This window comes from Pinus tabuliformis, chromosome X (assembly GCF_031772625.1).
Source record: "Pinus tabuliformis cultivar Carrire ecotype Pingquan chromosome X, CPIR1, whole genome shotgun sequence".
NCBI classification, from domain to species: Eukaryota; Viridiplantae; Streptophyta; class Pinopsida; order Pinales; family Pinaceae; genus Pinus; species Pinus tabuliformis.
The window spans coordinates 1,019,358,351-1,019,383,633 of record NC_142308.1 but is presented as its reverse complement, the minus strand read 5'-3'; the positions used below and the strand labels follow the sequence as shown (position 1 = coordinate 1,019,383,633).

General features: G+C 38.9%; 1 protein-coding gene across 2 annotated transcripts in view; it reads left to right on the top strand.

The window, feature by feature from the left end:
- Window positions 1-19,683: 19,683 nt before the first annotated feature.
- The window catches only part of LOC149143201 (ABC transporter C family member 14-like), a 477,216-nt gene continuing 471,616 nt past the window's right edge, over window positions 19,684-25,283 (top strand). The window contains exon 1 of one of the 2 annotated variants that reach the window (XM_089447332.1): window positions 19,684-20,145. The gene's annotated coding sequence lies outside the window, so the exon portion shown is untranslated. The remainder of the gene's footprint in view (window positions 20,146-25,283) is intronic. The other variant, XM_089447333.1, reaches the window with a different exon arrangement.

Below are 25,283 nucleotides of genomic sequence, written 5' to 3'. Positions count from 1 at the left end.
TCGAAAGGAAAGGCATTCCTTGGACACATCGCCATGGGTCAAGTAAAGAAGATAGGGATTTGGGTGAAGAATCTCTATAAGGTGGAGGTAGAGGAGTGTGTTGCTTTGAGAACAAAAGCAAAAAGGGTACAGAGCCAAGACATGGGCGAGTTGTGGCATAGGCGATTGGGCCACTTGCATCATGGGGCTTTGAAGATATTGCAGCAGATCTCTACCGATCTTCCCAAAGGTATGCTTGAGCAAGTTGATACGTGCAAGGGGCATACTTTGAGAAAATACACCAAGTATTCCTTTCACGACAGAGACAATCGAGCAGAGTCTATTCTAGAGAGAGTCCATTCAAATATGTGTGGACCATTCTCGACAACGTCCATGACCAAACATAGATATTATGTTATATTTTTTGATGACTATTCTCGTAAATGTTGGATAATTTTCATACATACAAATGATCAAACTTTCAAAAAGTTTTGTGAGTTTAAATCATTGGTGGAGAAAGAGTTGGGCAAGAATGTTCAATCTCTATGGAGTGATAACGGTGGTGAGTATGTCTCAAACGAGTTTAAGAACTTGTGTGCAACAGAAGGGATTAAACGGGAGTTGACGGCACCCCATAAACCTTAGCAGAATGGGGTGGCTGAGAGGAAGAACAAAAGCATAGTAGGGGCAGCGAGGGAGATGTTGCATGATTAGGGCTTATCACTACAGTTGTGGGCTGAGGCATGAAACACAACGTTTATGTTCAACATCGTAGCCCACATCAGATACTTGAGATGAAGACACTAGAGGAGGCTTATTTCGGTAAGAGGCCAAATGTTGGTCACTTCAAGATTTTTGGGTCATCGGTATATTTCCATGTGACCAAAGATGCACGGAAAAATGTTGGACCGATAGTAGAGTTGGGGATATTTGTGGGGTACACTAATACACCTCACAACTATTGGGTGTACCTGCCAACCAGCAGGAGGGATGTCAGATTCGATGAGGAGAAGGCCATGTGAGTTTCCCTTGAGAGGTAGCTTGAGCTACATGCGGATGAGGAGCTTTTAGCTCCTAAGGTTGAGAAGCCTAAGATTGATGTGGAGCAGCCACATGCAGAGGATCCAAGAGTGGAGACATCCACTTAGGCAGAGTCTTCCAGAGAGGGAAGAAAGCGCACCAGAGAGGATGACAGATTGTTGGATGATGCACGGGAGAATGTGGGATCACCCACTTCTCAACGCGGGTAGAGGAAGTCACCTAAAAGGTACACTGTATACATGGCTCTTATGGGCGAATGTGTTGTGACAGAGCCATCGTCCTTTAAGGAAGCAGTGCAACAGTCGGTTTGGGTTGATGCCATGGTGGACGAGTATGACTCCATACTTCGTAACAGTGTTTGGGATGTGGTCCCAAGACCGGAAGGCAAGTCAGTGGTGAGCTCCGTTGGCTTTACAAGGTAAATCAAGATGCAAATGGTAGTGTGGAGAAGCATAAGGCTAGATTTTTGGCCCGTGACTTTTCACAAGTAGAGGGGATTGATTATGATGAGACCTTTGCTCATGTTGAAAGGTACTCATTGATCAGATCTATACTGGCACTATCAACACAGATGGGTTGGAAGATACATCATATGGATGTGAAGACAACCTTCCTTAATGGCATGATTGAAGAAGAGGTGTACATAGAGCAACATGAAGGTTTTGAGACCTTTGACCATAAGTCGCATGTGTGCCGGCTCAAGAGAGCATTGCATGGGCTGAAGCAAGCACCCTGTGTTTGGTACACCAGGATAGATATCTACTTCACCGGTTTGGGCTTCACGAAGAATGAAGCGGATGCGAACTTGTACCACATAGTGGTGGAAGGTAAACTGTTGATCATTGTACTTTATGTTGATGATATCATAATGACAGGTGATGATCAACTGATCAAGTCTTGCAAGGAGGACCTTGCAAGAATATTGAGATGAAGGACATGGGGCTCATGCATTGATTTCTTAGCATGGAGGTATAGCAGGGAGATGGGAATTTGTTTGTCTCAAGGCAAGTATGCCAATGAGATACTCAGGAGATTCCGCATGGAGAGCAACAAACCCATGGAGACTCCTCTAGCAGGTAACTGGAGGAAGGAGGATGCTACTTCAGGGGAAGTAGTGGAAACTATTGTTTACAGGAAGCTTGTGCGTTCACTCATGTACTTGGTGAACACATGACTAGATGTGTGCTATGCAGTTAACCAACTTAGTCAAGCGATGGTTAGGCCTACCAAGCTGTATTGGAAGGCGACAAAGCATATGTTGAGATACCTCAGGGGCACTTCTTGGTATGGATTATGGTACAGACAGACAGAGGGAGTGAAGCTTCAAGGCTTCACCGATGTAGATTGGGTAGGGATTCCATCTGATAGAAAGAGCACATCAGGAGGGATCTTCAGTATTGGTTCAGCGGCAGTTTCCTGGTACAACGGGAAACAAAGATCGGTTGCACTCAGTTCAACAAAGGCAGAGTACATGGCTACGAGTCATGCAACATGTGAGGCCATCTGGATGAGTAAGATCTTGGTTGGTTTGTTTGGTCAGCAAATGGATCCAATTGTGATTTACTATGATAATCAGAGTTGTATCAAACTCTCTGAAAATCCAGTTTTTCATGATCGGTCCAAGCATATTGATATCTGATATCATCATCTCAGAGATTGTGTATTGAAGCAGATTATGTCGTTAGAGTACATTCCAATGGAGGAGAAAGATGCTGACATTTTGGCAAAGGCATTGTCAAGATGTAAATTCGAGTTTCACAGAGACAGGATCGGGGTAGCTGATAATCCCTTTCTTGTTGAGAGGGAGTGTTGAGAAATGGCAACAAGAAATTCCAGTTTAATTTGTCCATGAATTAAACTGAGAATTAAAATCGAATTCTATTATCATAACAACTTGTAAATAGTTAGTTAAGTTTAATTAACTTAATTAGCGTAGGAATTTCGAGTTGGAAATCTTTATGTAGTCATGTATATGTTCTCCCTAAAATTTAGGGGTCCAGTATGAGTTTAAATTAAGTTGGAAATTAGATCACTCATTTTACTGAGTTAAGTTCATTTAAATTAGTTCTAAATTGTTTTTGGAACTAATAGAGGACTAATAGTCAATTGGTGCACTAGTGCTACTTCAGTTAACTGAAGATTCCATCATGAGATACACATGCATGTTGATTATGAGAAAGACCCAATTGAGACTAGAGTGAAGGGACAATGTACTATCATTTGTATTATTTCTTGGAGCGTAAATATCATGCATGCCTTTAGATATTGATCCTATGTTTGGATTGCGCAGTTTTGAAAGCATGAATTCCCTTTAAATACGGGCTATTCATCCTAGGAATTACGCAAGAGATTAAGAGCTTGGAGAGCTACTGAATAGGCTAAGGATTTAACTTGATCTAGCTTGTGAGCTTAGAGAGTTGACAAGACGACAAAGGTTATCTGGAGAAAGATCTACAACACATTCACACTGGAAACATTTCCTGAGGACTTGGAATACGTACATGCATATATCAACATCAAGAAGTCCAGGATACACAAGATCGCGTGCAGATCCTTAGTCATACCATGCACAACAGTTATCAAATGGATCATCACACACATGGATGACTCTCACCTTGTGCTTCATAGTGAGAGTGGCGGTCACCTCGCCACCTATTATGATGAGTATATGCAGACATATTATAAGATGCTCAAGCCCAATGAAAATGCAAACGATGTCTTTTACATAAGATGGTCAAACCTCGACATGCCCAATGTAATCAAGCAATGGTGCCGAGAACATGCCAGGTTTCAACATCGTCCATCAATAGTTTATTTGACGAAGATCTTAAGGGACATATTTCAATATTCAATAACTATGTACTAACAGATGTTTGGGCGCAAGAAAATTGAGGTTTTCCAAGATAATTGGATATATATGCTCAATCTGGTGGTGAACCATGGAAAACCTTTCAATTGGGCGGATACATTATCATTTGAGTTACAGTGACAGGTGGGGCAGGCCAAAGCATCTTTATAAGAAAATCAAGCTCCATAGTTTTACATGTCTGCATATCTCCTGGATGGTATCTGTGCACGTATGCATTCCTAAATCTATATTGGAACTGGACTCCTAAAGAGAAGTTCTGAGTTTATGGTCATTGAAGGGTGTTATCAAAAGGAAGCTTCAAAGGCACATATGATAGATTGGTTGAACACTTCTTTGCAGCCATCTTCTGTTTGATATTCGAGACCGATCTGCCATGCATGACAGATCAAGTGAAGGGGTCACTTCAAGATCTTGCGGTATGGTTTGCAGCTCTCGTGGGAACAGACATCAAATGCTTCAGATGTCAAATAGACCCTCATATTATGCCACAATACGTGACAAACAAGGTGGTCATGAAGGAGGTGCAAAATCAATTGGACAAGGGATTGTCGGGAAGCCTTCACATGAGGAAGAAAGTCCCTTGGACTATATTTACATTAAGGATCAGATTATATGAATTGAAGAGTCACAGGACATCGGAAGCCAAAACTGAAGAGCTGAACCGCCTACACTTCGTCACCAAAGATTTCCATGCATATGATCCCAAGCGAATTTTCAGGCAACATTGTGAAAGGATCCAACATAGTACAAAGTATTCATCAATATGTCAACTAGAGGATGAAAAGATAAATAACTATTATAATTCCATAATGAAAACACATCCAGCCATGAATACCAGTTCACCTCATGATCCTCCAGCTCAGAACTTGCAAGAGTAGGAACAAGAAGAGGAGGAAACAACGTGTTATGAAACCAGCTCAAGAAAAGATAGAAAACATAGATCAACGCCTTAGAATTCATCCTCTTCGAGGGGGCAACCTCCTTTACATTACATAAATGAACAATTCTTGGATGATACAAATGACAAAACCTCATTTCTATATATAGGAGTCTAAGGAGTCACAATATAACCCAGCCGACCTAACAATAATAATATAAAGCCACAAAAATAACAATAGAGGGATTCTATGGGGCACAGTAATAACAATATGGGGGCAATAGGGGCACAACAATATTAATAAGGGGTATAACTACAATAGTAATGGGGATATCACTAGTATATTATAGGGACCCAACATGCCCCTCTCCTTCAAAAAAGTGTTGTCCTCAACGCTTGAGTAGTTTTGGATACTTCTGTATAAAATTCTCATCCTCCCATGTGGAATCTTCAGCAGATAAGTTCTTCCACTTGATAAGATACTCCGAAATTGATCGATTTCGTAGCTATCGAGTTCTTGTTTCTGTGACTGCTTCCGGTTCCAATATAATTTTTCCTTCCTCGTCAAGTTCTGGAATATTGTTTGAACTGGGAGCTTGTCGCCTATAACCTTCTTTAAACATGAAACATGGAAAACTGGGTGCAATCGAGAAGCTGCAGGAAGCTCCAATTTGTATGCCATAGTACCAATCTTTTGCAACACCTTGTACGGACCATAATACTTTGGTGATAATTTATTATCCTTCTTAGCTTGCTTGAGGGACATTTGCTTATATGGTTGTAGCCGTAGGAATACCCAATCACCTACATCAAAACTTCTTTCACTGCGATGTTGATCTGCCTGTTGTTTCATTCTATTTTGTGCCAACACGAGGTTATCCTTTAAGAGTTGGAGGACTTGTTGTTGATGTTCGATGTGATGTTCCACTGCCTGAACCTTAGAATTTTCTCTTAAATATGATGTGATGGATGGTGGTTGATACCCATAAAGTGCCATAAATGGGGTCATTTTTGTTGCTGTATGGAAGGAAGTGTTATACCACCATTCACCAGAGGCAACCATTTGACCCATTGTGTCTGTTTATCAGATACAAAGCAACGAAGATATCCTTCCAAACATTTGTTTACTATCTCAGTTTGCCCATCAGATTGAGGATGATAAGATGAGCTATGAGCTAACTGAGTACCAAGACAAGAAAATAATTTTGTCCAAAAATTTCCAGTGAAAATGGGATCTCTGTCACTTACAATAATCTTTGGGTTTCCATGTAGCTTTTGAATTGTTTCCATAAATGCAGTAGAAACTGTACTGGCTTTAAATGGATGTGATAATGCACAAAAGTGTGCATACTTGGTAAGTCTGTCAACTACCACCATGATGACACTCTTTCCCTCTAACTTGGGTAAACCTGTGATAAAATCCATTGAAACCTCCTCCCAACGTTGGCTTGGAATGGATAAAGGTTGTAATAGACCCAGTGTCTTAATTGTTTCAACTTTATTTTGTTGGCAAACCAAACATTCCGCCACAAACTTTTGAATATCTGATTTAAGGCCATCCCAAAAAAATTCCTTCTTAACCCTGTGGTAAGTTTTTAAAAATCCTGAGTGCCCTCCTAAGGGAGAAGTGTGCAATTCCATAAGAATCTTTTGTTTTAGCTGGGAATTCTTACAGAGGTATAAGCGATCTTTGTACCATAACGAATCATTTTGCCAGCTAAATGTATCAGACGTACTGGAATCTTGTTGTAACTTTCGAATAAGTGCCCACACTTCTTCGTCATTCTTCCATTCCTCCCTTGCTTCGTTTATCCAATCTGGTTGGATAATAGAAATGGCGCACAACAATGCTTCCACATCCTCATCCTTTCTTGAGAGTGCATCTGCCACCACATTTTGCTTCCCTTTTTTGTAGATGATTTCAAAGTCATAACCCAACATCTTTGTGACCCACTTTTGTTGCTCTTCAGAGGATAATCTTTGTTCTAAAAAGTATTTAAGGCTATCATGATCCGTTTTTACCTTGAAGTGTCTTCCCATTAGGTAGGGTCGCCATTTCTTAAGTGCATGGAGTATTGCCAACATTTCCTTCTCATAAATAGCTTTGCTTAAAAACTTTCCCTTGATTGGACGACTTTCAAAAGCAATGGGTCTTTCATCTTGCATTAGAACAGCACCAATTCCATTTCCTGAAGCATCACATTCCACAATAAAGGTTTTTGTGAAGTCCGGTGTAGCTAAGACCGGTGCTTGGCACATTGCCTCTTTAAGATGTTCAAAGGCCTTTGTTGCTTCCGGAGTCCATGAAAATGCATCTTTCTTCAATAATGTTGTTAGAGGTGCTGCTATTCTCCCATAATTCTTAACAAACTTGCGATAATACCCTGTCAACCCGAGAAATCCTCGCAGATGCTTTATGGATGTGGGGATTTTCCATTCCTTAATGGCTTTAATTTTGCTAGGGTCTACCTTAACTCCTTCATGAGATACAATATGACCCAAATATTCCACCTCCTGGACTCCAAAGAAACATTTGGATCTTTTTGCATATAATTGTTTCTCCTCCAATAGTTGTAGCACCCTGTCAACATGTTCAACATGATCCTTCCAAGACTTGCTGTAGATTAGTATATCATCAAAAAATACTAACACAAATTTTCTAAGGAATGGTTTGAAAATTGAATTCATCAAACCTTGAAATGTTGAAGGTGCATTGGTAAGGCCAAAAGGCATGACCAAAAATTCATAATGACCCTCATGAGTTCTAAATGTTGTTTTCGGAATGTCTTCAATCTTCATTCTGATTTGATGATATCCTGAACGAAGATCCAACTTGGTGAAGTAAATTGATCCATGCAATTCATCCAGTAATTCATCAATGACAGGAATGGGAAACTTATCTTTAATAGTGAGCTTGTTGAGCTCCCTATAATCCGGACACATGCGCCATGATCCATCCTTCTTGTGCACCAATACTACTGGAGCAGAGAAAGAACTTTGACTTGGTTGAATTATACCAGCCTCTAGCATTTCTGCAACCATACGTTCAATTTCACTCTTTTGGGCATAGGGATATCTGTACGGCCTGATGTTTGGAGGAACACTTCCTGGAATCAGATGAATAGCATGATCATGATCACGAATAGGTGGGAGACCTTTGGGAGTCTCAAATACCTTGGAATGATTGTCCAAGACTTTTTGGAGATTTGGAGAAATAGATGATTCCAATGTGGAAACATCTAGCGAACATAATTGTGCAATTACACCTCTTTGTTCCTTTTTTAGAAGCTTTGTCATACCATTAGAGCTGATTATCTTTCCCGGTTTCCCTGCAATACCCCTTAATTCAACTTCCTTTCCTTCCACAAAAAATTTCATGAAAAGTTCTTGAAAATTAAAAGCTATTGTACCCAAGGATTGTAGCCATTGGACTCCTAGTACAACATCAGCACCTCCCATTGGAATGGAAAGCATTGGGCTAGTCAATACATATTCTCCCATGGATAGCTTGATATTATGGCACTTTCCAGAGCAATTTATTGTTCCTCCATTTGCAATCATCACTTGACACTCTGGTGCTGGATATAGGAAGCAATTCAATTCTTTTGCTACCTTACAATGAATAAAATTGTGGGTGCTTCCTGAATCAATCAACACTATTACCTTTTTCTTCTTGATTTGTCCTTCTATCTTGATGGTTTGAGGAGTGGTAATTCCCGCCAATGCATTACAAGATATGGTCGGATTTATTTGTTCTTCATCTAGGCTTTGTTCCTGGAGTATATCCTCTTCTTTTGACCTTTCTTGCTCCTTTTCTTCTTCCTCTTCACAATCTATGTAGAATAATTTCTTCTCAGCACACTTATGACCTTTAGTGTATTTGCTATCACAACTGTAACAAAGCCCTTTTGCTCTTTTTTCTTCCAATTGTTGTGGTGTCAACCTTATAGGTTGTGGAAGACTAGGGGCAACAACACTTGCGTCTTTATAGTTGTGAGTGGTATGCTTCCTGGTTGCCATAATTTTGCTTTCCATTTTTCTTGCTAACCTGAATGCCTTCTCTAATGAATCAGGTTCCCAAAGGCGAACATCATGTTGGATATTATCCTTTAAAGACCCTATGAACACATCAATCCTATGCTCCTTTGGAATATCTTTTACCCTTATGTTCAATTTTTGGAACTCCTCAATGTGCTCCATTATTGAACCCTTTTGTTTGAGACTTATCAATTGGCTAAAAAAAGTGTTGCTTTTTGTATCCTCATAATGTGCTATCAATTCTTCCGTAAAAATTGCCCAAGTGATAAATTGTTTACGAGAGCAAAGCCATTGATACCATACAAACTGATTTGGTTCCAAATATAAAGTTGCCATACATACCTTTTGTGTGTTTTGCACATTATTGAGATCAAAAAATTGCTCCATTTGTAATATCCATGTTGCGGGATCCTTGCCATCAAACTTCCTCATATCAATTTTTGGAATATGGTGGGTCTTCGATCCAACATTAGAGTCTATGGAATCATGATTAACATTTCTTTTGTTCGCATCATGAGTTTCCTTTACAACCTTTTCACCATTAGTAAGTATTTCTTGTAGAAAATTTGTCAAGTCTGTCTTCAAATCTGCCATGTCTGTCTTCAAATCTGTCATGTCTCTCTTCAAATCTGTCTTCGAATCATCCATCTTAGCTTCCATGCCCTTTATCTTAGATTCCACGCCATTTATCTTAGATTCCACGCCATTTATCTTAGCTTCTGTTAGTTTTTGTGAGCGTGACATTTGTTGCACTTGTTCTTGTAATTTTGATATATCATGTAGCATTTCTTCCTCTTCTTCATGAGTCATGCTAGAGCTTTCAGGTTCCTTACTAGGTGTTTTCATTTTCTTTCCTCGGGGCATCAATTACCGATAATAATGCTTTACTATGCCCTTTGAATTCCTTCAAACCAAGCTTATGCAAAAAAAAAAAACCTACACACATTTTTTCACTTCGTAGAAGCCTGATATTGAATCTGATGTATCTCTGTAATTTCGGATCATCCAGTTCTGAAATTTTCACCTGTAGTAGCCTTTTGCGTCCTCTTTCCAATGCCACCAGTCTGATCCAAATTGGATTCTCCAAGGAAGAGTTATGCAAAATCTCCCACAGTGACCTACTTATAGACTAGTTCAGTATAGCCAACTTGTACGGCGTGCCACGAATCACTGTTTAAACCTTTGGCTCTGAAAAAATATATACAAGAAACTACAATCCGTCCTCTTTCTGTACCTTCTTATGAAATTTCAGTCCGATGCTGAGAAAGAAAGTTATGACGATTTTCCACAGGTCACCTGTTTGGAATGTAATTCAGGAGTCTGCAAGAAGACCAACTTCCTCAGATCATATCTCCGCAAATATAGTGCAAAAATATCTGAAATTCCGACCCGAGCTTTAGCGCGATGTCTTCTCAAATGGGTTTTTTTTTAGCTTCTGAAACATCGCAGAAAAAAGTTATAGTGAAAATTTCACGATGACCTGTTGGGAGCAGCGAAACCCTAGAATCCAAAGCTCTGATACCAAATGTTATGAAACCAGCTCAAGAAAAGATAGAAAAGATAGATCAACGCCTTAGAATTCAGCCTCTTCGAGGGGGAAACCTCCTTTACATTACATAAATGAACAATTCTTGGACGATACAAATGACAAAACCTCCTTTTTATATATAGGAGTCTAAGGAGTCACAATATAACCCAGCCGACCTAGCAATAATAATATAAAGCCACAAAAATAACAATAGAGGGATTCTACGGGGCACAGTAATAACAATATGAGGGCAATAGGGGCACAACAATATTAATAAGGGGTATAACTACAATAGTAATGGGGATATCACTAGTATATTATAGGGACCCAACACAACGCCTCAAGTAAAGAAGTTAGCTTCGAGGAAAAGGATCAGGTACTCATTAGGGGAGAGCAACAGGAAATGGAATGTCAATCCTTTAAACACGAGAGCTACACAAATAGAGTCAGAGAGGAGACAAGGGGAAGAAGAATAAGAAGAAGGAGAAGAAGAGGATAGAAGGAAGCAAGATGAGTTGCTCGAGAAGAAACTGGTAGAAGAGGAAGAGAGGAGACAAATAGAGGAAAAAAAACAAAGGCAGTCTCAGGAGGAAGAAGCAGCGTAGAGAATGGAAGAAGAACAGTTGACTCATGAACTGAAGGAGGATAAATATGAGGAAGAAGACACCATCCAGCTCGTGGATGATGAGCTTGGTACTTCGGGTGAACAACCACTCACAAGAGGACATCTTCCATTCAATGAGATGGAGATTACACCCCCTCCAATAGATCGAGTCATGGATGTGTGCAGCGTAACGTTTGATCAGTTGAAGAAGAGGATCGTGCAACAAAGGCATATACATTTCCCACAGGATCCTCAGAACTGAGTCTCAATTGCAACAAAAAAGGTGATCACCTCCAACAGTAGAATAAATCAGAGGACAATTATGGTGACAAATGTTGCATTCGCTACAATGACAAAGGATAACTCATAGTATTTGCTAAATGAGAATGTCAGGTTCATAAGAGAACTCAATGTGAAGAAGCAACAGGTAGAGCATCTTGTAGCAAAGAACCAACGGTTATTATCACAAAACTTCAATTCCGCAGTGGCAATCAGTCATGCTAGAAGAATGGGGACCAATGGAAGATACCATGGCACGACTATATGATGAGATGGTACTTATATAATAGGTCATGGCTCTTCTCATTGTCATAGCAACAAATCAGTTAACCAGATGCAGGAGCGGACTGTCAAACATCCAAATGCCCTAGAGCATTTGGAAAAGAAGGATAAGGTATTTGCAGAAGTAGATAGAGTGAAATTGAGACTCCACCTACAAAATTACTCACATCTGGGAGCACATTCAATTAACATTATGGCTGCATATAACTGAATGCATAATGGGTTTGAGTCTCTTACAATAAAGCATGGGATTCCTTCCATCATATCTCTTGAAGCAATCAGAGGCAGGGAGGTCATCTTTCAGGAGATCAAAGATTACATTGAACAAATCAAGCAGGTAACCGAACAGGAAGGCTTGGAAGTGACCAAAGATGTTATTCAACAGTATGCCTTTGCACCATTCAAAGCACACATGAAGCTTTCATGGTTGTGGAATAATGTCCAGTCAAGCTCCAAGAACATACTATCAGAGGCATTGAAGGTGCGAGTGCGCTACAAAAGAGCCTTCCAGATTGGATCGAAGCCATTGCAAAGGAGTTCAAAGCATGGCACACTTACATCAAGGGTGAAATCCATGAAGAAACACATGTTCTATCCATTTGATGAGCTTTGTATTTTAGCAATTTTGTCTTATTAGGCCACTGCCTCATGTGTAAATTATCCTTTGTAATAAAGGTTATGTAATAAATTCCAAGTGACACAAGTGGAATATGAATGGCCACACATTGGAATGTAATGAGTCATATTAGAATATGAACAATGACAAAAGTCAAAGAGTCACAAGGAAGCTCAAAAGTCATTGTGTTTTGTTATAAATAGCTCCTCATAACTCAAACAAGGGCCTTTTTTGGGACCAAGCTCTTAGGAGTTGGAGACTTGAATTCTCTTGTATTACATAGGAGATCGAATATTCTTTGGATAAGCAAGTTGTGGATTTGTCTTCCACTATTTGATACAATGATTCACTCATGTAACAATGTACTTGGGATCTTGCACTAATTATCAGAAGCTCAATGAGCCGACATTCCTTCATATATGTATTGTATATATAGTTGGACTATTCTTGTTATGTGTACGATATACGTTGATTTATTTACATTATCGGTGAATGAACTATTTTGTTGCTTAGCTATGTTTGTTATTGAATGAATGTTGTTATGCCTTAACAATTGTTATTTACTAGGTGGACTAATATGAAGGTACTCAACAAGTATTTCTCTTTATCCCTGGGCCCCCCTTTAGGATAATACTATTACTTTTCTAACCGATGGCTTGTTTCTCTCTCCAGTCATGTAAGTCCCCCTCATACACCCTACATTGATAGTCTCACAAGGCTCACATTCTTGCTGCCCCAAAGAGGTGTTGTGTTCTCTTATGTCCAATTATAACCAAGGCCTATCCTAGAAAACCATTCAACAACGATCGGGTCGTGTGACCAAAAGGGACTCATAACATACAACTTTTACATCCTACATAAGGACTCTATAACACCCTCCTCTCACATCTACCCAAGAAACCGACTAGCCGGGGTAAACATGTGACGAGAGGCTACTATGATATGATTCAACCTTCTAGGTAGCCTTAAGGAAATGGAATCGACAAAAACACAACACACAGACCTCCCTTAGGTGCTTCAAGGCCCTCAGGAGTTAATCCACCACTTCAGGTGCCCAACCCCTAAGTTAACCTAGCATTTAAATGAATTAAACCCAAAGTCGCTCCCATGACAAGGCATGAATGCGACTGTAACCCTATAGTCGCTCTCACAGGCCTGCCTGCCAGCGACCAGAGACCCAAATTGTCAGTGCTATGCCAGCGACTCCGGGATTTTAGTCACTTTTTTAGGCCCAGAGCCCAGGTCACTACCCAGAAGTGAACCATCTCTTCAAATCAGTAAAATAACATGGAAATGATAGTACCAAAGCAAATAATGTTCTAGGCCTTGATTGGACCTCTACTAGCCATGACAGGCATTTTGTCAAACACTTAATAAATATGCAACCTATAGGTGTAAATAATAGATTTGAGCATAGGGGTCTCATACTTATCTAAGATTCGATGTGAAGCATTGCATCCTTATCACATTAGCTGCCATTTCATCCATTAGGTCATAGATACATTGATCACTCAATAACAAGTAGGAACATGATAAGAGCCATACAAAGTTGTTGTCATAAAATAAATACATAACCAGCATAATAGGGACATAAATACCAATGAAAACACAACCATATAAACCACATATAATCCATCATAATGCTCATAGAGATACAAGGAGAAATAACCTTTCATTAATGATGCAAAATCCAAACCCGAGATGGTACTTCCACGTTCCACTCGACTGTAGAATGGTTGAGCCAAATCTCTCTTTAAACATTCACCCTCGTGCCATATTCCAAGCATGAATGTGGGATCTCATAGAACACATCAATCAAAACTCATCCAAGGCTTCCAGAGGCCATCCACCTCAACCCATCAAATAGTGATTCCACCTCATGGTCGGACATCACAAAACCAACATCAGATCGGTCTCTATCCCAGCCTTCCAGGGTTCCAGAGTGTTTGTTCCAACCCAACTCCTAGGACTAGTAACTCAACCCACAACTTACACCAGGCTCCAAAGTGCTTATCCAACCAAGGCTCCAGGACTAGTAACTCAACCCACAACTTTTATTATGCTCTAGAGCGTTTGTCCAACTAGGGCTATGGGACTAGTAAATCAACCCACCAAGGGATCCAGAGAATTTGTCCAACCCAGGATAAGAGACTAGTAGCTCAACCCAAGACGTTACAGGGCTCTAGAGCATTTTTCCAACCAAGGCTTCCAGGAACTTATAGCTCAACCCAAGCTAAGGAAACATGAGAACCAACAAAAAAAAAAAACAAGGAAATAGACCCATAATCTCCATGGCTATCTAGGAAATGGAAAGGTTAGGAAAATCCACTAGCAATCCAGACAATCCTCCATGCCAGTGATAGATCATAACCAAGAAACCACATGCATGTGTCATGCATTCCAAAACTAGTGAGCGAAGCATACATGCAACTCAGTACCTGCAAGCAAAATTGTTGTAGCTGCTGATCTCGATGCCCTCCTAGGCATTCCTGATCTTCCTTTGCCTTCTTGGTCCAAAATCCAAGTATGCCACACCCTCCAAGAGTGCTCCACCGAAACCTGTCAAAATCTTACCAACTGATCCTTGGAAGCTTTTTTATGAATCAAGCCTCTATTTTCTTCATTTTCCATTATTTTCCTTCATATTCCCCCTCACATGCAACCTGTGACCTTTCTCCTTCCTTTTCTCATAATTTCCATTATTTTCATAAATAAATGTGCCAAAATGCCATTTTTCATTTCCAAAGCCTTAGCCATTACCTTTGTCAATTTCCTTAGCCATAAACAATCACAAGTGATCCCCATTGCTAGGATTTTGCCCAATATTCAGCTTGGAAAAAGTGTCCCATCATCCATGGTTATTATTTTTAACTTTTATTACATGGAATTTTCACCATGGCTGTTACAACTCCTACACCAAACTGTGTGAGGTCTAATTGGGACTTCACATCGAGGAGATCCCCTTACAATGTTGGCAGAATCTAGCACTGTTAACACCTAGGTAGGGGATACTTGTTCTTGAGTGTAATTTTGTTAAACTACTTGTAATATATACACATCTTCTAAGTCCCATCCTTCTTTGGCTCAATGGTGATGGGTGACCCACATGATGATGTACTTGGTCAAATGACACCTTGTTTCAGTAGCTGCTGCAACTGCTTCTTCACATCTCTTGCTTCTATAATAGACTGTGTGTACAACCCAATGTTTGGCAAAGGGGACTATGGAAATAGATGGATCTTGTGCTCCACTTCCCTCTTGGGTGGTAGCCCTCCAGGCTCCTGGAACACATCCTTGTATGCCTATAACAAATCTTCTAGTTGTTGTTTATGTTTCTTAGTACACTCCTCCAGGGAAGCTTTTTCTCTTATTGACGCTTCTACAGAATGATTTTATCATAAAAATAATAAAACATATTTCTTGCTAGAAATGTTTAGTTTCTTGGCTTGGTTGGCACTTACAAGTGAAATTTTGGACTTGCCCTTATGCGCGTTGATCGTGAAGGATTTTCCATCTTTGATGTGCTGGTACTAGTTGGATTTACACATGAATATTGCATCCAACATGTACATATAGGGACTTCCAAACATCACTCCACGTACATTAATAAGAACTACATCTAGTTTTACTTCATCAATAAAATCAACACTGATAGAAAATCTAATTTTTCACTATTTGGTTACCTTTATTTTTGCATCCTTATTTACCCATCCCAATGGCTATAAGCTTAGATGATCACAAACTTCCAATTCCAACTTGTTCACTAGCTTTGTTTCAATGAGATTCACCTATGATCCTGAGTCGAATAAAGCATCAACCTTTGTCTTCTTGACTTGTACCTTTATATTGAAGAGTCTGACCTTTTTGTTCTCTTCATGTTGACGAAGGCTACTCATATTCACCTCCTTTTGCACTAATGTATAGATGATATTCTCATCCATGTCTAAGCTTCTTTCAACCTGGTTGCTCAAATCAATGGCAATGAGATTCTTCTTCTTATTATATCTTCTTTTGTTCTTTGGGTCTCTAGATGTAACTTCTAACACTTATACTTTGTATGATTGTCAGTGTTACAATGGTTACAATGGTTGTTGGGATATTTGCACTGGTGTGTTGTGTCTATTATATTTTTATCTTCCCCCCCTTTCCACTTCTTCTTCCCTTCCTTAGAAGCGTCTTGGTGCTTCTTTTGCTTCGACCCACTCAATTGTCCTTTCTTTAGGCCTATGTTCTCTAGGTGTTGTGTCTGTACACAAGCCTCATCAACCAATCTAGGTTTGAATAACATCACTTGCTTCCACAAATGGCGATGTAGAACCCCCCAAATACTTGAGGAGTACATCTGGGTTCTTTGGAGAGATACCCAACATTATGGTCATCTTTCTAAACTATGTGGTGTACTCCTATACACTTTTCCGCTGGTTTTGCATGAAGTAACACCATCAGATCCACTGGTCCTCTACATACATGATAGGATACAATTGTGACTTTGTGACAGTTTTAAATTCTTCCCACTTAGTCACTGGAGGATCACCCTCCAACCTTAAAGTCTTCGTGTGGGTTTCCCACTAGGTTAGGGCATGGCCCTCTAATTTGAATCGAGCAAACAAAATATTTTGTTCTTCCTCTGTATGATGAACACTAAAATAAACTTCTAATTGTTGCAACTAGTGATTTGGATTCAAAGTGTTAATATCACCTTGATATGGGTTGATGTCAACATTCACTTCGATTTTGAACAGGGATTGTGAATGGTTCATGACACTCAAATTGGGTTGAGCTTTTTTTGGTTTTTTTTTTTGGCTCCTTCTCTATTTATTCTTGTCTCTTGATCTCCCCTTTGATTGGACCTTTGTGTTAGAACCCCCATCTTCTCTAAATAGCTCGAGCTTATTAGTGAGGGATGCCATGAGGAGGATTACATTACAATGAATGTTTGCAACTTGTGCTTCTGGCATTGCAAACCTCTCCTTTGCGGGATCGTGAGGGTTATTGACAGATTCGTCGACCATGACTAGGGTTTTGTGACTTTCAGCTTAACTGATCTGAATCCCCTGCAATTCCCCACAATATACCCACAGAAACTTGCTCTAATACTAATATGATCCGTAAACTACTATGGATATTCCATTGGATAGTTTGTCACAATAGATCTCATAAAAATAAGCTTAAAATCCTAAATCTACACTATGAGGGTTTATTTTTCCTTAGATTTTTGAATATGTTAATCACAACCTATTGCGTATGCATGCAAGTTATAATTATGTAGAAACTAGTGAATAGTGAAAAAACTCATAAACCACAATTGGCACCAGATATGTCCGAGGAAACCCTTTTGGGAGAAAACCTAGTTGGAAGGTGAGGTTGCTTTGTTGTGTTTCTCTAAATAAAAAATGGATGCAAGTACAAAGAAGTGAGGCTTGTGGCTTGTGGGTTGTTACAATGCACAAATTCTCTCTCTTTTCTCTTTTCCTCACTACTCTCATCTATGGAAAAGAATGCACTCGAATAGAATGAAAACCCTTTTCCTCCTAATGGTCTAGTTATAACACATCTCGATAGCTTACTAGTGATTAAGTTTGACTCCAACTCTTAACTAGAGTTACAATATTGACTCTTCTAGAGTGTTTTTCATCATGATATCGTGGATAGCCCATTTTCCATGAATAATGGGGCTTGGCGTGACATCCTTTTGAATTATGGTGGTCAAAACAAGAAGGTTAACTTCCAAGTGACATAAATTTTGCATATGGACTCCAATTGAGACGATTCTTTCACCGTCGAAAAGGTCTTTGTGTGTAGAACATGAATAATGAGGTGTGGTGCTTAAGCAACAAAGTTTTACCCCCAAAAGAATGTAATTTTTGCTTCAAATTGCTCTTGAAAGGTTTCAAATCCTAATTTGCTAAACTGGTTCCCGCTAGTAAAAATGGTCAAGTGAATTTATTCCTCCACTTTTTCCGTTTTGAAAGCATCGAGATGGATGAAAAACAATATAATGATCCAATTCAGATCATTTGTTGATATGAAATTCATCCACCACACTCAGTTGTGGCATGCTAGATCAACAATTGGAGCACAATAATTCATTATTCACAATGTCTTCAACTCTTAAGTTAGATTTTGAACACTTGCTTATCATGTGAATTTCGAAATTAATAATAAAACCATTTTTACTTTTATCAACCAAGGATTACAATTTTTAGTATATAACTTATGCATAAATATTTCAAAGTTTGAAACATTACTATTACCACAACATAACACTATGAAAGTATAAGACAATTAATCACCTTCAATTTTAGTGTGAAGATTCTAAAATTAACTTCTATTTGTGATAAATAGCCCATATTAAATCTATTCATACATTCAAATGATTCACCATAAGTTCACTTGCAGACACCACATGGTCTTAGGGAATCACAAAAACATACATAGAGGCCAATATCTCTTGGAGAGCCAAAATTCTTATTACTCAGTTAAGGACTAATTCTCATCAACTCCATTGTGAAACAGGGCGCTGGAAGAACCCAAAAGAAGTGTGGGAGGAAAGAGTATGCATTTTTTGTTCTTCTGGAAAAGTGGAAACAAAAAAGCATTTCATTTTAGAATGTGAGGCCTTCAAAGACAACAGGGAAAGTTATGCAGATATGCTGGGAGCTAGCTCTTGGTATAATCTATTTAGCGAGGGGTTTGTCGTGAAGCTGGGAGTATTTATTGTGAAGCTTCACAGAAAAAGGGCTGAATGCATCAAGCAGATAAAGAAGCAATCTGCCCCATAGACTATCTTTAGCCTCGTCGACGTTAAAATAATTTATTTCTTTCTTTCTTAATAAAAAATTTCTCTAGTAAAATGTTTCTCCAACTAGCTTATATATTAGGTGTTATTAGAATTTTAACCACTTATGATTGTTTTGCATATTTTATTGGAGCCATGTGAATTAAGTACATTATAATTTATCAATGTTTCTGATTCCCCTTGATTCATGGTAGTGAGATAAAGAGGAGTTCATCCAAATGTCTTTGCTCCAATATCGCAATGGAGATGGAACTTTGACATTTGTTGGAGAATAAATTTGTTGCAATATCCCAATGGAGATGGAACTTTGACATTTGTTGGAGAATAAATTTGTTTCAATATCCCAATGGAGATGGAACTTTGACAAGTGTAGATTTTGATTAGGGCTGGTTAGATTTTTTTTTTCGTAAACCTTTTCACCCTCGCGACTTCCTAATTTTCGTGTGGTATTCTGTGAAGAATTTTTTTCTTAAATTTATTAAAAAAAAACCTAGCACATGTATATAGAAAAAAACCATATGTTTATTATTTAAAAATTGCATTCAACTTAATATTCATAAATAGAAATTATTTTCCATTATCAAAATTAATCAATTTTCATAAATAGAAATTTCAAACCTCCTCTAAATGATCAAAATACAAAAACTATTTTTTTTCATTGCCCTGAAATTCCAAAAATCTAAACTTAACTATTCTTTTTACCTGTTTTGCCGTCCAATATGATCAAAAGATTTATAACATTTAAAGCCAATGTAATGCAGACAGTTAAATACCACGCGCCAAACCATGGTTAAAAGCGGTTTCCAAATTTCTAGCACTGTTACGCATGTGAACCTCTTTAAATTTAAGAGGGAACACAGCGCTGTTATTTCATAAACTTTTGGATGTGGCCGCATTAACGTATCGAAAGATGCCTTCCGCAATCTCATCATGCCAAAAATGCAGTTTCACCGGTTCGGAAATTGAAGGTCTTTTTAGTTATATATAACTGAATTTTGATCGAGATAATAAAACAATGTAACCTCAGCAAATCGGTGGGGAAATGCAAAATTCATGGTTATGATTAACGAGATTCCGACTTTGATGGGGCTTTTTAGAGAGACCTGGAAAACGTGGAGGCATTTTCGACGCATTTTAATAAGCTATGCCATAAATTCTGATGCGTTCTTAAGAAACCGACTTTTTCTGACTGGAACTCGGTGGTTTGCTATCAGAGTTAACGCCATGCATCAGGTAATAGCACAACATTCACTGAAATTTCAAGTGTTTAGTATTTGCTAAGCCTACTCAACAATCGAAGACGTTTAAGGTTTCTACAAACTTGTAATAAAATTACAGTATATCGAGATTACTTTTCAAGCTGTTATTTTGCACTTAAAAGAGGCACTTTTTCCTTATTGGAATTCGGTGGTTTGCTATCAGAGTTAACGTCATGCATCAGGTAATAGCACAACATTCACTGAAATTTCAAGTGTCTAGTGTTTGCTATAAGCCTATTCAACAATCGTAGATGTTTAAGGTTTCTACAAACTTGTAATAAAATTACAGTATATCGAGATTATTTTTCAAGCTGTTATTTTTGCGCTTAAAACAGGCAGCTATTATAAATGGGACTTTCAGCTGAAAAGATTAATCTTCGTACCTGTAAACGTAAGTCCACACCAAAGTTTAAATAGGGTCGTCAGTGTTGGAATTAATTTTGGCAAGCAGTTTTCACTTGTGTATTTAGAATATGATTGTTCTGAAGCCACAGCTCTTTATTAGGAATGAAGGTATTGCATGACAAGGTTGCGAAGCCGTACGCTCAATCTTTGTAACTGAAAATGCAGGTGGATTAAAGACAAAACCTGGTCTTTGGTATTTACTTTTGTTTTACGCAGTAGGTTTAAGTAACGGATTTGGAATTTAATTTACATAAGGCCTTGTCAGTTTAATTTTAGTAAAGCGAACTGGCTTAAAAAGAAATTGGTTTTCAGCGTCCTCTCAGTGCAAGGTAAGAGTGAGGTTACTGGTAGCTGGTTTACATAGGCACAAAAGTCATTGCAATAATATTTATCAAGGCATTGCTCATGTTGTCATTAGTGGGGCTTTGGATTTGGGTGGGGAAAATAACAAGCCATTCTACTCAACTACCAGCAGAGATAACCCATATTGATATAAGGCATTGTCTAACTATTCTACATTTTGGAGTTTTTTATCTTGAATTTGGCAAAACAATTTCTGGTTATATCTTAATTTTTTGTTATTTAAAATGCATTTTTGAATGCATATATGGATTCAGTGCCTTGAAAAATCCTTGGAGCACTTGAATTGGGCAGAGTTCACATTTAAACTTGTGATTCCAACAAATCCTTAACACCTAATCATATACTTGGAAAAACTCCAAAATGTCAAAATGTAGAAAGTTAGACTACTGTGAATTTATACTCTTCTACATTTTTTTTTGTTTCCTATGTGATTCACAGTCCGCGGTGAACACTATGTCCACTATATAATTGTACCAGGCAGATCTACCCGAAAGGATCACTTCTCGTCAACTCAACCACCAGCCTGACGTTGAGAGTGTTGAGAGAATTGAACTTGTGACCTTTCAATAACAGAAGTGCTTTAGCCATAGGAACTCGACCAATTGAGTTTTAAATCTTGTGGCTTCTTTCTACACGAGTGTTGCGGGGGAGCGCCCCCCGATCCCGCTCCCAATCCGCGCTCCGGGCGGGAGCGACTTGGGAGCGCGCTCCTGTTAAAAAATTTGCGCTCCTTGCCATTTTGAGGAGCGAATTTTATAACCCGAGAATGGTCAGGGAGCGATCGCTCCCGACTGCCCCTGGAGCGACTAAAACGACGGACGGGAGCGAATGGCGCGGAAAAGAAAAAATCCGGCGGACAAAAAATCGGTTTTTTTGTTATAAATTGAGGGAGGAAGGGTAGGAGGGTTTCATTATCATTGTGAGAGTGAGAGTGAGAGCTCAATTGAGATTGAGAGAGGGAGATTGAGAGAGGGTGAGAGTGAGGACTAAGGAGCAAGGAGAGAGTGAGAGAGAGCAAGGAGCAAGGAGAGAGTGAGGAGAGAGCAAGGAGCAAGGAGCAAGGGGAGATTGGATGCCAAAGAGGTAGGCTCGTCGCTCTACAATATTGAATAGAATGTCTAGCATTTTTTTTTTTAATGTTTATTAAATTATTCCTAATTTTTAAATAAATAAATAATTTTTTCTCTATTTCCCATTCCATTTTTAAAATTTTTGCATATTCAAAACTTCAAATTTCAAACATCATGGTTATATTTCTTGGTATTTTCTTCTTCTTGGTTCCTTTTTTGGTTATTATGGCACTGGAGAATAGAAAAAGGAGGGTTGAAAATGAAGAAGGGGGACATAGTGGATTTGATGAAAACCCCGGTGAGGAGGAGCTGGAGGAGAGTGAACATGAGTCAGCTCAAAAAACTAAACAAGACCAAACCCCATTGTGGAAATATGTTAATAGGCTTGAAGCAGGGAAAGGGGGTGGAACCACTAAATTTCATTGCCCCCATTGCAACAATAATTACATAGGTTCATACACCTGTGCCAAAAAACACCTCTGTGGGAAAATGCCATGGGATGGAGATAAACAAATAGGAATCAAAACTTGTACAGGTGTGTCAGCAGCAGATAGAGCCAAATACATAAGGGAAGAGGAGGAAGCCCAATACAAATCTAAAAAATCAAAGGGTTTCTTTGAACCAAGCTCACAATGACATGCATAAAGAACTCCTTTAGCATCCTCCCAAGGCAATGGATATGGAGGCACAGGGTCACCAGGTTTAAGGCATAGAACCATATCAGATTTCCTTGATGAAGGGTGTAGGAATGATGTGGATTCAAAAGTTTACAGGTTTTTCTATGCATGTGGAATATCATTAAATGTTCTTCGCTCACCTTATTGGCACGAAATGGTTTCTGCCATAAATGATGCCCCTAAAGGATATAAGAGCCCTGGGTATGACAAGGCAAGAACCATTGGACTTGATCATGAAAAAGCAAAAATATCACATTCTTTGAATAGAATGACAAGTTCTTGGACTGACCATGGGGTGTCCATTGTATCTGATGGATGGACAAATGTAAAACGCAAGCCATTGATAAGTGTTCTTGCTGTGTCTGTTAGTGGTGCCATCTTTCTTTCAGCATATGATTCCTCAGACAAGTTCAAGACCACCATCAACATTGCAGAACCATTACTTGAAACAATTGACCATATTGGGCCATACAATGTCATCCAAGTCATCACTGATAATGCTCCTAATTGTAAGGCAACGGGAGTAATTATTGAGGATAGATATCCCAACATATTTTGGTCTGGGTGTTTGGTTCACATAATGAACCTTTTGATGCATGATATTGTTAAGAACAAAAATGAACATTACAAATGGATTGGTGATTTGTACATGAAAGGCAAACAAATGATAAAATTTATTACAAATCATAGCAATACCCATGGCCTTTTCCGCAGTCACTCAAGATTGGAGTTGTTGAAGATTGTGAGGACTAGATTTGGTAGCTATTACCTCACCTTCAGGCGCCTTTTGAGGGTAAGAGAGTCATTGGCTAGCATGGTATCAAGTCCACACTGGCAGGTATTAAAGGAAAGGGCTACAAATGCAACTGATAGGCAAGGTTTTGAACTGGTGGAGGAGGCCGCTCTTGATGGTATGTTTTGGGCACGTGTGAGGCAAGTATTGGATTTCACCAAGCCCATTTATCACATGATTCGGTTTGTAGATACAGATAAACCAATGATTGGCGAGCTGTATGAGCAGATGGATACCATGTTGTGGCAAATAAAAGATATTGTTCATAACAATGATCCCAACTTGTACAAACTGATTCACGATTGTGTGTGTGTACGGTGGGATAAACTTAATGTTCCACTACATTGCTTGGCGTATATCCTTACACCAAAATACTACTCTACATCTTGGTTGGGCCAACCTGCACCAGGGGGTGGGGTTAGGACCAAACCCCATATAGATGAAGAGGTTTCTAAAGGATATTTGGAAGCATTAGAAAAGTTGATACCTGACAGGGAGGAATGTGCTAATGTGCGTCTTGAAATAGGCAGATTCTTCAGTTGCACTGGTTTGTTTGGTACCTTTCATGCAATGGAAGATAGAGACAGATTTGATGCTCTCACATGGTGGGAATCATATGGCGGCCATGGAATTTTGCCAAAATTGGCAAAAAAAGTTCTCTCACAAGTTGTAAATACTTCTTCTGCAAAGAGGTGTTGGATCACCTACAGCTTCATACATAATGTGAAAAGAAATAGACTCAATGAAAACCGGTCAGAAAGCTTGGTTTATGCGCACTACAACTTGAGGTTGTTGAGTCATTACTGTGATTGGGCTTATGAGGATCCAACATATAAAATTTGGGACAACCACCCAGAGGATGATAATTTGGAGGATGGCACTATACATCTTGAAGAACTGGAAGAGGAACTTATAAGAGAGGAAGATGAAGCAACAACCATGCCACCTCCACCATCCAGTGGCAGTACTCGAGTTCCGAGTCTTGTTCCTTTGCTGTCGCCGCCTCCATCTCACCCTCACGCGGAGGGCATGTGCCTTCTAGTTTTGGTCGTCGGTTTGTGCGGGAGACTCCTAGAAGACCACCATGACCTGCTCATACATTAGACACTTCTCGTGGCAAGGGCCACATGTAGTAGTAGATAATAGATTTACAGTTTACTTGTCTTTTCTAGTTTCTATTAGTTTTCATAACTGTTGAGTTTTGACTCTTTCATATCATAATGATATTTTTTGTCAACAACATATGACTATGACAATTTAAGTTTGAAGTTTGAAGTTGGCAATTATAACTCATTGGTAATGATTCTGAATTATGAATATGATGCTTCGTGCAAGTTGTTTCATTTCATTTCATAATTCATTTTATAACATTTCATTTCATGTTAGATATTATTTCTTGTAATGGTTAAACTTAGCTTACAAGTACAACTTTGGTGATCAATGATGATGTTATATATTGAATTTTCAATTTTGAAAGCTTGAAGTTGAAACTTTAAGATTGATGAATCATGATTCATGAGACTCAATATGTTGTAGTATGTATGTTACTAACTTGTGGACGTGGTTGATGAAGATTATAACTTCTAGATGATTGATGTTATATGGTTTAATGATCAATCTTTGTTTGTTTGTTTTTGTTTTATATCTAATTCATCATTCTACATGTTTTGTTGACATATATGTATCAAAATATAAAAAATATATAAAAATCACTCTGGGATTCGCTCCCAAACCGGGAGCTTTTGAAAATGTCGCTCCCGCTCCCCACTTTCGCTCCCGCTCCCAAGTAACACTGTTCTACACA